General features: G+C 38.5%; 1 protein-coding gene across 2 annotated transcripts in view; it reads right to left on the bottom strand.

The window, feature by feature from the left end:
- The window catches only part of MTOR (mechanistic target of rapamycin kinase), a 4,577,509-nt gene that overhangs the window by 2,297,838 nt on the left and 2,263,284 nt on the right, over positions 1 to 16,387 (bottom strand). The window lies entirely within an intron of this gene.

The raw sequence follows: 16,387 nt of genomic DNA on the forward strand, positions 1-16,387 counted from the left end.
TTCTGATGCTTGGTCCCACCATGCTCCCAGTAAAGTCACCCCAAGGCAGAAGTTGGAGCCAAACTAACCCATGTCAAAGCTCCAAGGTGCAGAGATGGCTCCAAAGCCCTCAGAGTTGACAAACACCTTGGTTCCAACAAGGTATAATCACCTGTGAGAGCTCTTCTTTGTATCCAAGGACACAGAAATCTATGGACCTGAAGAAGAAGAGCCTGGACAACTCATATCCAAGGGCTCCAAACCCAGAGAGAGGTAGTCAGAGGAGGAAGATTTAGAGGTGGAGTCTTGGCTATATGAGCTTCCTGACCCAAACGGGTAGGAGCCAGAGTAACAACTAGGAAGCTCCGCATCGAAAAGCATCTGTCTCACTACCCTCTCCACATCTTCTACAGTGAGGCAGCTTGAAGAGTGAGCGGATTGCCTGAAAAAAGAGCCTGGTCTATAAAGAAAAGGAGAAGGCACTCTGGATGGGACAGTATCCACAGAGCAGGGGTATCTTGTCCTAGGAAGTATGTCCAGTATTCTAAGAGGATCGGAGGTCTTCAGAGTCGATGAATCCTTTGTTTTTGGAGACTTCAGATCTGAAGAAGCCGTCCGATCCAAAGATGTACTTTTTACCTTTGTCTGATCAGAGGGGTCGGATCCGATAGCTTAATTTTCTTTTTCTTTGATGGACTGGTAGAAACTGTTGGATCCAAAGAAAGCCTTTTTGAAGTTTTCTCCGAGGTCTTAGAGGAAACGGAACAGAGCTCTGAGATGACAGAGACAACTTTCTGGACATCTCTCCAAAGATGGCATCACCAAAAGAAGACAGTACAATGCCCTTCATGATTAATATATTCTTGCGTTCTACTAAAACTTGGGGATTGAAGGCATGACATGCATAACATATAGCACAGCTCTCTTACAGATGGAGAGGACCAAGGCAGTAGGCATAAAGAGCATGCGAGTCAGAGAAGGGAATCTTTTGTCCGCATTTCCCACACTTCTTAAAACCCGCTGGTGCTCTTTCAGCCATGTAGATAATAACAGTTATAGAAACTGCACAGAAGAAATTTTAACAGTACAAAAAGGGGGCACCGAAAAAACAGAATACTGGAAACAAAAAAACATTTTTTTTTTTTTTTTAAGCAAGAAGAGGGAGAAAAAGGACTACCTACAAAGACAGTAAGACTACGACAAATGTAGAAGGTAAGTGAGAGATAACAGGAGAAAGAGATACTAATGACAGTACCAAGAGCAGAGTAGTACAAAAATAGAGAACATTTAAGAAAAGATGAAAGCAGAATACAAAAAATTTATATATCTTATCTGTCCCAGTAGCTTGAGAGTCAAGCAACCATGTCTTTGATCTAATGGCAGCAAATGAGATCTGAGGTAATGGGGAGGATGCATTGTGGGTAAGGGAGAAGCTCAAGAGTTCTGGATTGTCACGAGCTTTTCCAGCAGCCAAGTCAGATCTGACACCTCAGCTCCACATCTATCAATAGAGAACGGAATGAAAACTGACATCAGATCGATATTTTAAAAAGTGCAGTATATGAACAAGAGGTCTTAGTGTTACCAGCACTGGAAGAGTTTTTAATAGAATCTAGAACAGAAGCTGCCATTAAAAATGGAATAATTAGTAAAGCATATAAAATATTGCACAACAATTATAAGAATCAATCAGAGGAGCTTGGAAAGGATTGGGAAGAGAGACTGGATAAACAATTCACAAAGAGACAATGGGGGGGGGGATATATGTATATCTCCCAAATATGCAACAAAGTCTAGAAGATTTAGGATCTTTGCTGGAAGTGTTTACATAAGTATTTTTTATATCCCAGGTAGACTCCAAAGAATTTTTCCTCAGGTGGACAGCAACTGCTGGAGGTGTGAAGGGAAAGAAAGAGGTAGCTGTGAACATATTTTCTGGAAGTGTGATGAGCTGGTAGACTTTTGGGATTCCCTGCGGATTGCTCTGTCAGAGATGCTGGTTGAGCAGATTGGGCTGACTAGGGAGATGATTTTTTTGAGTTATGCTACAGAATCAGAATTGCCTAGACATATTAAAAGCCTTGCTGAGTCTAATTATGGTGGCTGCCAAAAAAGCAATTACTAGAAAATGGAAATAAAAATCTAGACCAACTTTACTAGAAGTAGTGAATATAGTAACAGAGATAAAACAACTGGAATTGGGACCTTTAGAAAAGGGAAGGAGCAAACTACATAGCAAAAATGGGAATTGTGGGAACAATATATGCAGCGCAGAAACGAGGTTTAAGAGGCAGGATTTGAATGAGCTATGTAATGCTTCACTTATAAATCATCCAGTCATTATCAGTTATGTATAATGTTCATAACTACAGTTGTTTCAATGGTGTCTGTGATGTAAACTGTTTGTAACTGAAGTGATATAATTTTGTATGTTTTTCATTTATAAAAATGTAACTGCCTTTGTCATGTGTAAATTTAATAGAAGTTTGAAACAAAGGGTCAGACACAGTATCAATGTCTCACTAAAGACACAAGAATTCTTTCCACAGAAAGGACAGTTGGTCACTAGATCAGCCTTGCTGAAAAATCTGCATAGTAAGAAAATTTAGAGAAATCAATGGAAATATCTGTGGGCGGGGGGTGGTGGCAGTGGAACAAAATGCTGGTTAAGAAGATTCTGTAACTTATCTAGTAGGGAAGAAATCTATCAGACTAAGTATGGGTGGAAGGTTGGCATAGTGGTTAAGGTGTTCATCTTATAGGCACAAGGTGCAGGGTTTGATTCTCACATGTGGTAATTAGCTAGACTTAAAGAATTGCCCACAAGGGCAGTTAGACTAGTGCTAATCTAAGAAACTATGAACATAAGTTGGTAAAAAGTTTTTTTTTTCAATGTCTTTATTCTGAACTGCATTGAAGTACTTAATTCAGAAGAGAACTGTTGCTGTTGTGTGCATAAGCTATTCAAAAAACATATATATCAATCAAACTTTCATTTGAACAGTTAAACCTACACAAACAGAGCAGTGATTCTGTTTTTTTCCCCCAGTTTAGTCTAATGCTAGAACAATGGCGATCATCATCTCTGGCATTTTCATTGATTTGGAATACCATACATGTGAAATAATAAACTTTTAGTCATTTTGACATCTATAATGAGGTGCAGAAAAGCTAAGCTGTATGCAATTAAAGATTTAACATAGCTGGCGAAATACACTTTCTTCTAATTACCAGGAAAGCCAAAGGGCATTATTCAACTGCCACTCTGAAAAACAACAGTCAGCATAACAAATTTCAAAACAGACAGGCAGGATTTAGTTTCTTCTCATGGGGGAGGTCGTGCTGATACAACTAGGCAGTTTCTTAAACTCAGAGTATTTACAATGATTTTGCTCATCTCAGTAGCGTATGTATGTATGCAAGTGTACAACATGATTTTTAATGTCTATATGTGTGTATGTATGTATGTATGTATATATATATATATATATATATATATATATATATATATATATATATATATATGGGTTACCTTTAGTTTATCGAACGGCCACAACATCGAAACTCACTACTTCGACACGGCATAACATCGAAAACCAGACAGCCGATGTTTCACACATGGTAAGTAACCGTTTGGCCAGCCAGAAGTCGAAATCTACCATTGAAACAAACATACAGATGTGGGGGGCTTCACCCCCACACCCCCCTTACTTTATATTCCAACTCCGAGAACGCACTACCGCAGGGGTACAGGGCAAAGTTCAAGTCGCTGGCCAAACGATTACTTAGCATGTGGGAAATGTCGGCTCTCTGGTTTTCGATGTTATGCTGTGCCGAAGAAGTGGGTGTCGATGTTGTGGCCGTTTTTTATATAGATATATATATATATATATATATATATAAATGTATTTCTACTTAATGCCAGGAGCTTTAACAAAAAAAAAAAAAGACCAAATGTGAGGTTCTCCTGCAATTTAATATATTCACATGCATGTAGTTACAGAGTACGATTTCACAGTAACAAAGGCACTCCCACTATCCTTATGTATACTGCATACCAAGTCCTTCAGACCTTCTGACTATTGTGGGGAACAATCAGTAAACTCCTTGATTGTCCTCTGGACACCACATTTTAACTCCCAGATGCTCAAATCACTATAAATAATATTAATTACTACTTTGCAACTAGCTATGTAATACTCTCTCCCTTCAGAAGTATGATCGTTATATTAACACATTAGCTGAAATCCTCATTAAAACCAGCACCTTTTTATTGGCGGACTTCAATTATCTATCAATAAACTGGCTGACCTAAACAGCCAATAGTTAGCATGCCCAAAGCTTTCTTGGCATTATAAATACTAATACTCTTCTACAAATAGTTAACTGTAATACTAGGTACCCCAAATATCCTTGATCTAGTTCTGAAAAATAGCCATGTCTTGCACATCTCCATATGTACCATGCTGCCTTATTAAATCAGACTATACATTGTTGACCTTTTCCATTATAGTTTGTGATACTTCCCCTGGTAAATGTGTCTGTGTTTAGGGATTTCTCAAAAAAAAACTTCTGATGGATCCCACTTCCAGAGCTAATGCTTACGCCTCTGACTTCTACTCCCATTTGAATAGCCTCAAATGCAGCGAGAATTTTAAACAAAAACCTATATGCTGGAATGCCCATATAAATAAACTATATAACAAAAGAAAAAAAAAATACTTAATGCTAGAAAGAAGACTCATGCTACCTACCTTAAGAACACACTTAAGCAATCTGGTAAAGAGGTTAAGGAAACCATTAAGAAGCTCAAAGCCAAGTGTAAACTTAAAACAGCCACTAAACTCAAAAATAGCTATAAATCTTTCTTTAACTATGCCAGGAAGTTAAGATTTACTCCCCAAAATGTTCACAACAATACTGCACACTGCAACTCCAAGGAAACAGCTAAAACGCTAGCTGGTAAATATTAGTGCAAATTTTATTCCATCCACGGTTACAGCTATTGCACAATCCCGGGTGTCCGTATTATATATTGTAGAACAAGTTTTCTTGGCCCTCTCAAAAGAACACCTCATCAATGGGTCCTGACAATATATCAAGTTGGACAAAGCAAAATGAGAGATACAAAGGGAAAAGGACAAAATATAAGCAGCAAAGTATGAAAAAAGATGTCCACAACAGACTGAAAAGTTCAAGTAAAAACTGGTTTAATTACAAATTGGTGAGCACTTTCGTGGCAACTCTGCTTCTTCAGACCATACAAGAAAAAACAACATAAAATTCAATCCTATTTAAAGTACAACACATCCAATAACATTTTAAAACCAAGTCATGTGTCATCAATTAACTAATATAATCAGTGATGTAATCATCTGTTCCTTAGAGCAGGTTTTACAGAAACATTCAAACCTGTGCTGACAGTAGTCCTAAAATCTAATATCCAGACAAAGTTCAGTATATTCAGCTTCATTACATAAGTCTCCTTCTCTAATACCAGAGTACATAATTCTTAATACTAAAAACTTAAAAGAATGTGATTCTCCACTGTCAAAAAATGCTGAGCCAGGGCATTAGTTAATTTCTTATTTTTAATATAATTATACTGTTCTAAAATCCTTTCCTTAAGGATACGATTAGTTTTACCAATATAGAACCCTTCACATACTACACACCGAGCGCAATAGACTACATTCTTCATAACACAGTCCACATAAAAACCAAAGTCAATGTTGTTAGCCATCCTAGGGTGACGAATGGAGGTCACACTTCATATATGCTTACAAACACTACAAGTTCTACAAGGATACGTACCCTTACGTTCTGAATATACTGTCCTAAAAGAATGTTGTCTATAACATAACTGTTGTTTAAGTGTTCTATTATTCCTGAAAGAAAAAACTTAGGAGAAGGTCCTAATATTTTAGATAACTCTGGATCCGTCATGAGAATGGGCCAGTTTTTCTTTATCATATCACATACCACAGCAACATCACTGAATTCAGTGAAGACTCATCAGTATGTAATCTAATAACCCTCAAAATTTGGTTCCTTAACACATTCTTGGGGGCATGTCTGGGGTAAGTGCTAGTCTTATGTAAAAGATTATTCTTTTTACATGGTTTCTTAAACATACCTGTGGAAAGGTTCCCTATCATATCCGTACAGATAGTAATGTCTAAGAAATCTATCCCAGCATTCTAGTATAACAATAGTTTAGATAATGTTAAAATCACTAATGGAATGTGACTACTTTGCATGCTCCTGGAATGGCTTCGGTATGCAGTAATGTTTAAGTGTTCTATTATTCCTGAAAGAAAAAACTTAGGAGAAGGTCCTAATATTTTAGATAACTCTGGATCCGTCATGAGAATGGGCCAGTTTTTCTTTATCATATCACATACCACAGCAACATCACTGAATTCAGTGAAGACTCATCAGTATGTAATCTAATAACCCTCAAAATTTGGTTCCTTAACACATTCTTGGGGGCATGCCTGGGGTAAGTGCTAGTCTTATGTAAAAGATTATTCTTTTTACATGGTTTCTTAAACATACCTGTGGAAAGGTTCCCTATCATATCTGTACAGATAGTAATGTCTAAGAAATCTATCCCAGCATTCTAATATATTAATAGTTTAGATAATGTTAAAATCACTAATGGAATGTGACTACTTTGCATGCTCCTGGAATGGCTTCGGTATGCAGTAATGTAGTCGCCTATGAAGCAGTTGTAACGAATGGTTATTCTACACTCCCCAGTGTTTCTGGAGAATGGCAAATGATTTTTAAGCTTCCTGGTACTACACCAGTTAGTTAGTTAATTAATTAATTAACCCAGCCTTCTGTTACTATTACGGCCTTGTCAGAAAATCATGTTTATGAAAAACAAAAAAAGAAGTCAGCCGTATTCTTCTGTCAAGAAGAAATAAGTTGTACTCAAGGCTTAATGATCAAAGTTCACAAAAAATAGCTCACAATAAGCTGAGAAGATAACAGCTTGCAAAAATATATGAATCCTATCTTAGAATAGTGTGCATCTCCCACCTTCTGTCACTAATCTGATGTTATATTGGGAAGAATGTGAATGAATAAATGGCCTCAGTCATATATTTCAAACTGCTACTGTCACACATCATACAGTTTTTGCCTCTTCACCCCACCCCTAAAATACACCTACAACCTGTGTATCCATCTGACAACAAAATATAGTAAACAAAAATTATGTACTTACCATAACAATAGATCCATGCTGTCCAATTTTCATCCAGTTCAACTGTGGCTTGTTGGATCCAACCTCGGCAAAAATCTTGAAGCTTCTGGATTCCAGGGCTCTGACTCCTTCCCTACCATAAATCTCTGGTCTTCACCCTACCGTCTCAGATTGAGTTTTGCCCCATGATGAATAACATATGAAGATGGCAACAAACCCCTACTCCCAATGAAACAGGGGGATGCTTTTTTGGATACTTTCTCAATGCTATGAATCAAGCAAGATATGCAACAGAACACTGGCAGTGGTGACTTATTATTGACAGGGAATGCCAAGATCAGCCTCTCTTCATAGTTTAATTATTGATAATTTTATCAGGGGCAGGTGGAATGGATGTTGAACCGGATAAAAATCAAACATGGATCTCTCATTATAGTAAGTACATAACTTTCTCTTGTAATGTTTTCTATTTTCATCTGATTCAACTATAGGTAAGACTCCCATGCATACAGTCCCAGGTGGTATCAAGGAAGGACACTCCTAAGAATAGTGGAACCAAAGGATGAGCAAGATTCTAATAGCTCATCCAGCTTATAACGTGATACAAAAGTATGAAATGTTTTCCAAACAGCAACTGCACAGATATCATCAATAGGGAGGTTTGCTAGCAAAATTAGTAAATTTGACTACAGCCCTTGAGGAATGACTTTTGGTTTACACTGTAAAGGTAAGCCCTTTTTATTACACACAAAGGTAATGCAATCTGATAACTATTTAACAAAGTAACCAAAGAGAAAGACCACTTTGCCCAATTTTTATTTCGAGAATGCAACAAAAAGATAATCAGATTTCCTAAAAGGTCTAGTTCTATGGAGATAGAACCTGAGTTGGAGATGGACATCCAGCAAATGAAGCATGTAATCACCTTTATTTGAAAATCTTGGAAAAAGAGACCGGTAGACTTATGGCCTGATTTAGATTAGCTTCAGATGACACCCTGGATAGGAAAGAAGCATTAATTGTCAGTGAAACCCTATCCTTATGAAAAATCAGACAAGGAGGTCTATGGGAAAGTGCTTGCATCTCTGATATACACTTAACTGAAGTAACAGCCACCAGAAAAATTGTTTCTGAAGATAAAAACTTCAAGTCTATTTTAGCCGTCGGCTCAAATGGCGGTTGAGTCAATGCTTGTAACATGACAGTAATGTCCCAAGGAGGAGCAGGGTCTCTGACAGGGGACTGTAGAAGGAAGGTCCCTTTAAAAAAGGCTTTAGAAATCCTCAGCAAGGCAACAGAAGAGTTTTTCTGTCTTGTATGAAAACTAGAAATGGCTGACAGGTGTACTTTGATAGGTGAGTAGTTAGATCCAGTGTGAAAAAGTTCTGATAAAAATGGGTATTGAAAGGGGTCTAGAACTTTTGATACAGCCCAAATATAAAACCTTTTCCATTTGCTATGGTATACCTTGGCAGTGAGAGGCTGAAAATCTGAACCACTGAGGGGGAAAACCTGGCATATCTGGCTACTGTTAGAATTGGAGAAACCAAGCAGTTAACTTCATGGCTTTTTGATCTGAGGGAGTTAACCCAGACAGGAGAGATAAAATATGTGGATTTTTTTTTAACAAGAAACATCTTTATTAAATTATCACTTATAACATAGGCAATCATTGACTTAAATAAATGAAAATAAACCATATTGATATATTTTAAGTTGGAAACGTTACACATCACTTATAATCTAATCACAGTCATTATTACATAGCTCTTTCAATTCATGCCTTCCTTAAACCTCAATACTCCTCTAAAATAATGTTCTGCATGTATTGTTCCCACAATTCCCATTTTTTCTTATGTAATTTGCTCCAGCCAGTACTGTTGGTTTAGACTCTGATTTCCATTTTCCAGTAACTGCTTTTTTGACAGCCACCAGAATCAAACCTCACTCCTATACATAGCACAAGCAGAAAGCTGTAATTCAAAGTGGAAAGGAATGATAATGAAACGGGGGACTCAAGAAACAGGGAAAGACTGTCTAGGCAATTCTGATTCTGCATCAAAACACAAGTGCAAAACACATCCAACATTTGTAATATACAGTAGGAAAAATTCTTTGAACTCTGCTTACGGTATAAAAATACCTAAGCAAACACTTCCAAGCAAAGATCCTAAATCTTCTAGACTTTGTTTCATATTTGGGAGACGCACATACATCTTCCCATGGTTTCTTTGTAACTTGCTTATCCAGTCTCTCTTCCCAATCCTTTCTAACCTTCTCTTATTGATTCCTATACTTATGCAATATTTTATATGCCCTACTAATTATTCCTTTTTTAACAGCAACTTCTGCTCTAGATTCTAAAAAAAGTTCTACTTGTCCCGGTCTTTCACTTAGGATCCTTATGTTTCTTTCTCTTTGCCTATACTCTATCAATCATTGATACGGATGATAATCTCTAGTTTGAAGTCCAAATTAATTCTTGGCCTCTTCCAATTCTATTACCATTCCCTCTCTAATTACTTGTTCCTAATACCTTGGTTCTTTTGCCAGTTTTCTCCAGTAAATTCCAGACCCCTCTTGCCTATTCTCTGTACCCTCAATTACAGTCATCCTTACCAGCAAAGTCTCCTTTGTCCATTCCCGTGTTGGTTTAATTCTGACAATACTTTATAAATAATATATCAAATGATTTTTGTCCGTAGAGCCAGTGATGTTAGACCTGCTATTAGAGAGGTCAATAGGGCTAGAGGGGGAAGGTCAAAACTATATTTTAATATTTAGTATGGATTGGATGCTGAACTTATAGACTCCTTCAGACCAACCAATAATGTTACCCATATACCCCTCACCTATTATACTGATATGACACTGGTTTGTACCATTATTAAGACGAACTGGTCCATTTTATTAAATGATGAGAAAAGAATTCTTGTTGGCAATCGACCTAAGTTCTGCTTTAATAATAATAAATCTTTAAAAAGACAGTTATGTTACCAATGGAAAAGGGCTATGAATATATTATCAGAAAATAACAGAACTTTTTTGTGTCATTCATGTAGTTCTTGTAGATTTATTTCACCAAGTAATTATTTTACTCATCTTGATACCGGCGTACAACATACACCTCAACTATATGCTAATTGCAGGAATGCTAACTTACTTAATTTAGCATCTTGCACTGCACATTTGTGTTTCTGCATATGGAAAATGAATAGGTAATTGAAGGAACAGCTTCTTGAGCACTCTGATATAAGTAAAGGTAAAAGTACTAGTGTGGTTGTGAAAACACTTCAGACTATGTGGGAATACTGGTAATACAACTCATGTATAAAGATCTGTGGGAAGGTGACTTGGTAAATACAACTGAATGTGCTGAAATGTAGTGGATAATCATGCTACAAGCCGATAAACGCTCATGTTTAAACAATGTTGTGCCTTTAAATGTAGCACTGAAATCATGTGACCTTTTTTACTGACTTATTGTGTTAAATAGAACTGTTACAATTGGATTTTGTGTTTTGGTCTGATGAAGTGCCTTTTTCGGGATGGTGGCCTAATGGTAAGGTGTTTGCCTTACAAACACAAGGTGCAGGGTTTGAGTCTCACAAGGGATAATTGGCTAGGCTTACAATGGCCCGCAAGGGCAGTTAGCTTAGTACTAATCTATGAATCTAAAACTCTTACCTTACTTTTGTAGCTATGTTGGTTGGTTTCTCTTATTCCTGGATTTGTTGATTTTATCACGGACCTGCCTTTATCTACGTTGATACTCTCCACATTCTATAAAATAATATTGTCTGCAAATAAAGCCATTTTTTTGAATACCATAACAATTATTCCTTTGAATTTCTGAATCCCTTATTTTCTTTGCCAATAATGCAAATAACAAAGGGGAAAGAGGACGCTCCTACCTGGTTACTCTGCTCCAACAGAACTTATCACCTCTGATCCCTCATACAGCCTCCTAATCAACCTTACAATTTTATCAGGGAATGCAAATGCTTCCATTGCCCTGCTCATAAAGTCCCAGCTTACTCTGTCAAATGCTTTTTCTGCATCAAGACCCTACAACAACAGTGATCCCTCTGGATCATCACTGTTCTTTCAACGTCAAATGCTTGCCTCCCACCCATAAAACTGCACTGATCCATTACCTAGCAATTGTGGCATTACCTTTGCCATGTTTTAACCATTATAGACACAAACACTTTATAATCATTACTTAGAATTAAAATGGGCCTAGATGAATCTGGATCTGATGGGTTTTACCATATTTAGTTATTACAGCCACTACCACTTTCTACCAGGATGTTGGTGCTTCTCATTCTTTCAGAATACTACTAAACAAAACCTTCCAGATCTTTATCACATTCTTTCATTTCTTCCTAACTTCCACAGGAATACAATCTATTCCTGGGGGCTTTCCTGCAGATTACTTATACATCATCATTTTTATCTCACTTAGTCCTACAGTAACTGTTAGTAAATGAGTCTCATCTACCTATAACCTTGGAATATTTAATTTTTCCATAAACATTTCCACTCGAACTTCCTCTTGATTTCTACATTTCTCTGCTTTATACAAATTTTCATACAGTGTCAGAAATATTTCTAGTAACTCTGGTTATTTTCCTTGTCATAGGCTCCCTATGCTTGGCAACAACTCTTCCAACATTTTGTTGCCTGAGCTGTCATGCTAAACATTTTGTGCTTTGGTGTTATTATCAAGAAACAGTTGGCTAGTCCCTTATTTTCTTTTTAGCACTCTGCAATTGTGCCTCTTCTTGTTCTGTAAGAGTCAGCCTATTGTGCAATATTTTAAGCTTTGTCAGTCCCTATAAATTCATTTCTGTTCTTAACCATACCGCTTTTTCTTTTATTTCTATCCTATTTTGAAACTCCACTTTAATTTTATCCCACTCCCTAGCTAATTTTTCAGAACAAATTTCAAGCTTCTCTAATAACTCCCGAATAATTTTCACTCCACGTTCCTTAATTTCCTCCAGTGGCTGGCTCCCAGACGGAAATGGAGAAACCTACCTCCTTGAATGCTCTCTGTCTTCACATATGTTTCCTTGAGATCTATCAAGCACATCCAATCTTCCTTTCTCAATAGAGACAAAATGGACTGTAACATGACCATCTGGAATTTTGTCTACTTGGCATACTGATTGAAATGACTCGGGTCTAAAATGGGCCTGAGGTCCTCTGTTTTCTTGGGTACTAAAAAGAACCTCAAGTAGACTCTGGATTGTATCTGGCCTGCTGCTGGGTCTGGTGGGATAACTCTTTTTTCCTAGCAGCTTGGAAATCTCTGCTGCTGCAACTTCTTGTTGACTGCATAGGAGATTAGGGACTCATCCTTTTGACAGGAGGAAAGGAAAATGGTACAGAATAACCTCTGGACATAATACTTAGCACCCATGAAACTGTGGCTATGTTTTGCCAGGCTTGTGGGTACAAAGACAAGCATCCCCCAACTGCCTCCACAGCGCAGCAGTCAGACAACCCTTTAGGGGCACTAGAAGGACTTTTTAGAGACAGTTCCATGAAAGCCTTAATTCGGCAGTCTGTTCCTGTCCCTGGTGTGGTGTCCATTATTATTATTATTGCCTCCTCCTTGGCCACAAGGAGGGGGTCTGTCTCCGGTAGTCTCCTGGTAAAGACTCTAGGCCACATACTTTTTCCAGCTCACTGATTCTTAAGAGTAGGATCTCTGGAGCATGAAGACATGGATGCTTACTGCAGAGAGAGAGTCTTGCCATCTTGTTGACTCCTGGTGAAAGTTTCTTTAACTTTGGGGCTGAATAAAGGGGTGTTAATGTAGGACACCCTGAAGCTTTCTGCGAAGTCATGGAGGCGCATCCAGGCATGTCAGCAAATGGCAGTGCAGGTGCCTGCAGCCCTAGCTGTACCATCAGCTGAATTAGAAACCATCCATGACTACATCTGATGAAGACTGGAGGATAAACAGGAGGGAATCCACTGTCATATGGGCATCAGGTGGTAATACCCCCAAGAGAGAGACTTGGAAATTTTCTTCAAGTCTCTCTGAGATCTGGTCACCCTATACTCTCTGTTAGGGGGCTAGACCAAGGAACTCTCTTCTGATAGTTCCTTCTTTTTTTTTTTTTTTTTTTTTTTAGAGCCGCTGCTACAACCACTGGTGGACTCTTGCTCCAATGTTTTGTGTCTGTGGGGGGTGGAGAAAATTTTGTCTGGTTTCTTAGGAATAAGATCCCAATACATTGAGGTACTTCCATGCCCATTAAGCAGTCAAATCAATGAGTGGATCAATGGGCAGTACTACCCAGGAGGAAGATGAGCCTGACGTAAAGGCTTCCAGGAACACAGATTCATCCGAAGGGCTAGCTATACATTTCATCAATTCTAGTATTTCGCCAAAAGTGAGGTCCTTAGAGGGGGATCCTGGAGAGCTTTCACCCTCACCCACATATGTGTCTTCTGTGACAAACTCCAGTGAAGAGTCTAGGTGCTTCCATTTTCACCTCTGTTTTTGATGAACCATCTGAGGGTGGAATATCAGAGGGTTCAGAATCAAACTGGAAGCAAACATAGCTGGAAATCTGGGAAGCCTGTGGGACTGACTGTCCCTATCAGACAGAAGGATGAGAAGCAGAAGCTGATCCATGCTAGGGTTCGAATGTCGCCAACTTTGAAGGGAGCATCCTTTTAACTTGGCATTGACAGAAGCTGATAGAAAGCCTCAAAGGCCAAAAAGACATCAACTCCATAGGTTCTCCCATGACCTCGGACAGACTGGAAATCTCAGAATTGATGGGTCTCGACCTTGATACTGATCTTTGCACTTAGCTGTCTAGTGCTGAAGTCCTGAGGGGAAGAGACGGCTCAGCCAACTTTGGGGGTCAAACCTTCCCCAAGTGTCGACACTGAAGCTTCAGTTCTGACACTCTTTTGGATTTGAACATATCAGACCCAAAAGAAGAAGGGAACCAGTCAATGTTGAAGTTACTTAAACTATCAGCTCTGACAAAGATGCACTGGGGTAGGTTGGGCCCAAAACTATCAGTGCCTATGGCCAAACTGGTACCAGAAAAAATCATAAGGGATACAGGGACCAACACTTGGTATGTTGCCAAAGGACAGTACAGAGAGAGCAAACCCCAAGCTGCACCGGTGTCCTGAGGAATTTTATCATTCTGTTGACATTCTGTTTGGTCAAACTCCTTGAAGATTGGGATGATGAAGCCACCAATGGTGATCTGCAGTAGCACTTCTGAAGAATATGAGACTGAAGTTTGGGGTTGACCAGTTCCTGTGAGAACTGGGGCAGAGTATGAGATGTACAGCACTGAAAGACTGTCACCTCTAATAGCCTCGATACCTTAGGATCGGATTTTGACTGCTGGGAAGAATGTTGAAAACTTTTGCAAGACATCTTGGATTCCCCTTTCTCCTTAGACTTTTCCTTAGATTTCTCTTGATCTGTGTCCAGTATCTCCCTGGCTTTCTTGTCAATGATTCATGGAGATGAAGTGGAAGAGGAAGCAGTAGGGAAGACAAATCCTGTCTGGGAAGGAAGAAGCCCCTATCAGCTTTTCTTGCCAATTCTGTAAAGCTTTAGCATTGAAAGAATCACAGTTTTGGCAAGAGGTATCCAAGTGGGCTGTCCCTAAGCAGTACACACACAGGGAATGTGGGTTCACATTCTGTGCACTTTTTAAATCCTTGACCATCAGCCATAAGGAAAAAGATGCAACACAATAGTGCATATACGCACACATACAATAATGATCAAAAATATGGCTGACTAAACTACCAAATAAATCTTACCTTAATTACATCTATTCTAAACACTGCTATAAACACATCTGGAAAACTGTATGAAAAAACACACTATTATCTGTTATCTGATAATCTAAGAAAACACCACAGATAATATTTTCTAAACTAGAAAAAGTAAAACTCTCTCGGTAAGAGATGAGTTGGTATTAGTTTTCAATTACTAATAGTCACAAAGGATACACAAAAAAGGAGACCTTGGCCACACAACTGAATATTTCAGGTGGCAAATGAGATCTGAGGCAGTAAGAGTGGAGACCTGGGAATTATGGATAATGGATGAGTCAGAGCCCTAGAACTGAAAAACTTCAAGATTGGTGCAGAGATTGGATCCAGTCAGATCAGGCAACCCACAGCTGAACTGGATGAAAATAAACAATTGATCATATTTTTAACTTGGTAATTACAGATATATATTCACAATATGCCTTCTTACCCCTACCTCCCAAAGTTAGCCATACATACACTTCAGATCTGTGATTGTGTGAAAAACAGAAAGAAAGAATTCAGTTATGTATTCCAGCCTGTTGCTCCTAGACAGTACACTACCCTTACACAAGCTATAGTGAGGTTGTGTGCATTACGTGTGAGGTATCAGTATGTAAAAAGTTAAAGAAATAATGACCACACTGTCATAGCCAAACAAAAGCCACTTTGACCTTCTGGGGATACCTCTGAGATTTAATTGTGAAGAAAATAGAGAAATAATGAACACACTTTTCCTAGTTCCAAGCAAGTAAAAGTGACCTTCTGTACACACCTCTGAGATTTGACTGCAAGGAAAATTTAATAATAATCTCTCTGTTCCCAGCACCTACCAGCCACACACTCAAGCTACAGCAACCTCTGGTGCACACCTCTGAGCAGGGCCATTTGTAGAACAGGGCAGAAGTCAGTCAGAATCCACTTCTAAAACCTGAGTTGTGGACACAGCCAGGATCTAGATGTTCTGTGATGCATTTTATGTCTTATTTTTGAAGGATAATGATGTGTAGTGTATGGGTCACTACGATTATGCTCTAAATTTAGGGTCATAGATTAGTACTAGGTTAACAGCCCTTCTGGGCCATTTTAAGCCTAGCCAATTATCCCATGTGAGAATCAAACCCTGCACCTTGTAACTGTAAGGTAAAACACCTTAACCATTATACCAACCTCCCACCCCAGGTGTGGGAGGTTGGGGAAAAGGCATGCTTGTTAAGCACCATTCTGACACAGAAAGCTAATTATAAAGCTTTTATCACACTACAGCATTAGCAGCAATCAGCACTCACCACAAAAGATCAATGGGAAGCTGTTAAACATTTCATAATGGACTTTTTTTTTTTTTTTTTTTTAAGTCCGACTCGAGTATTTGGCAGTGTGAAG

Source organism: Protopterus annectens, chromosome 2.part1 (assembly GCF_019279795.1).
Source record: "Protopterus annectens isolate FY-2018-M chromosome 2.part1, PAN1.0, whole genome shotgun sequence".
NCBI classification, from domain to species: Eukaryota; Metazoa; Chordata; order Ceratodontiformes; family Protopteridae; genus Protopterus; species Protopterus annectens.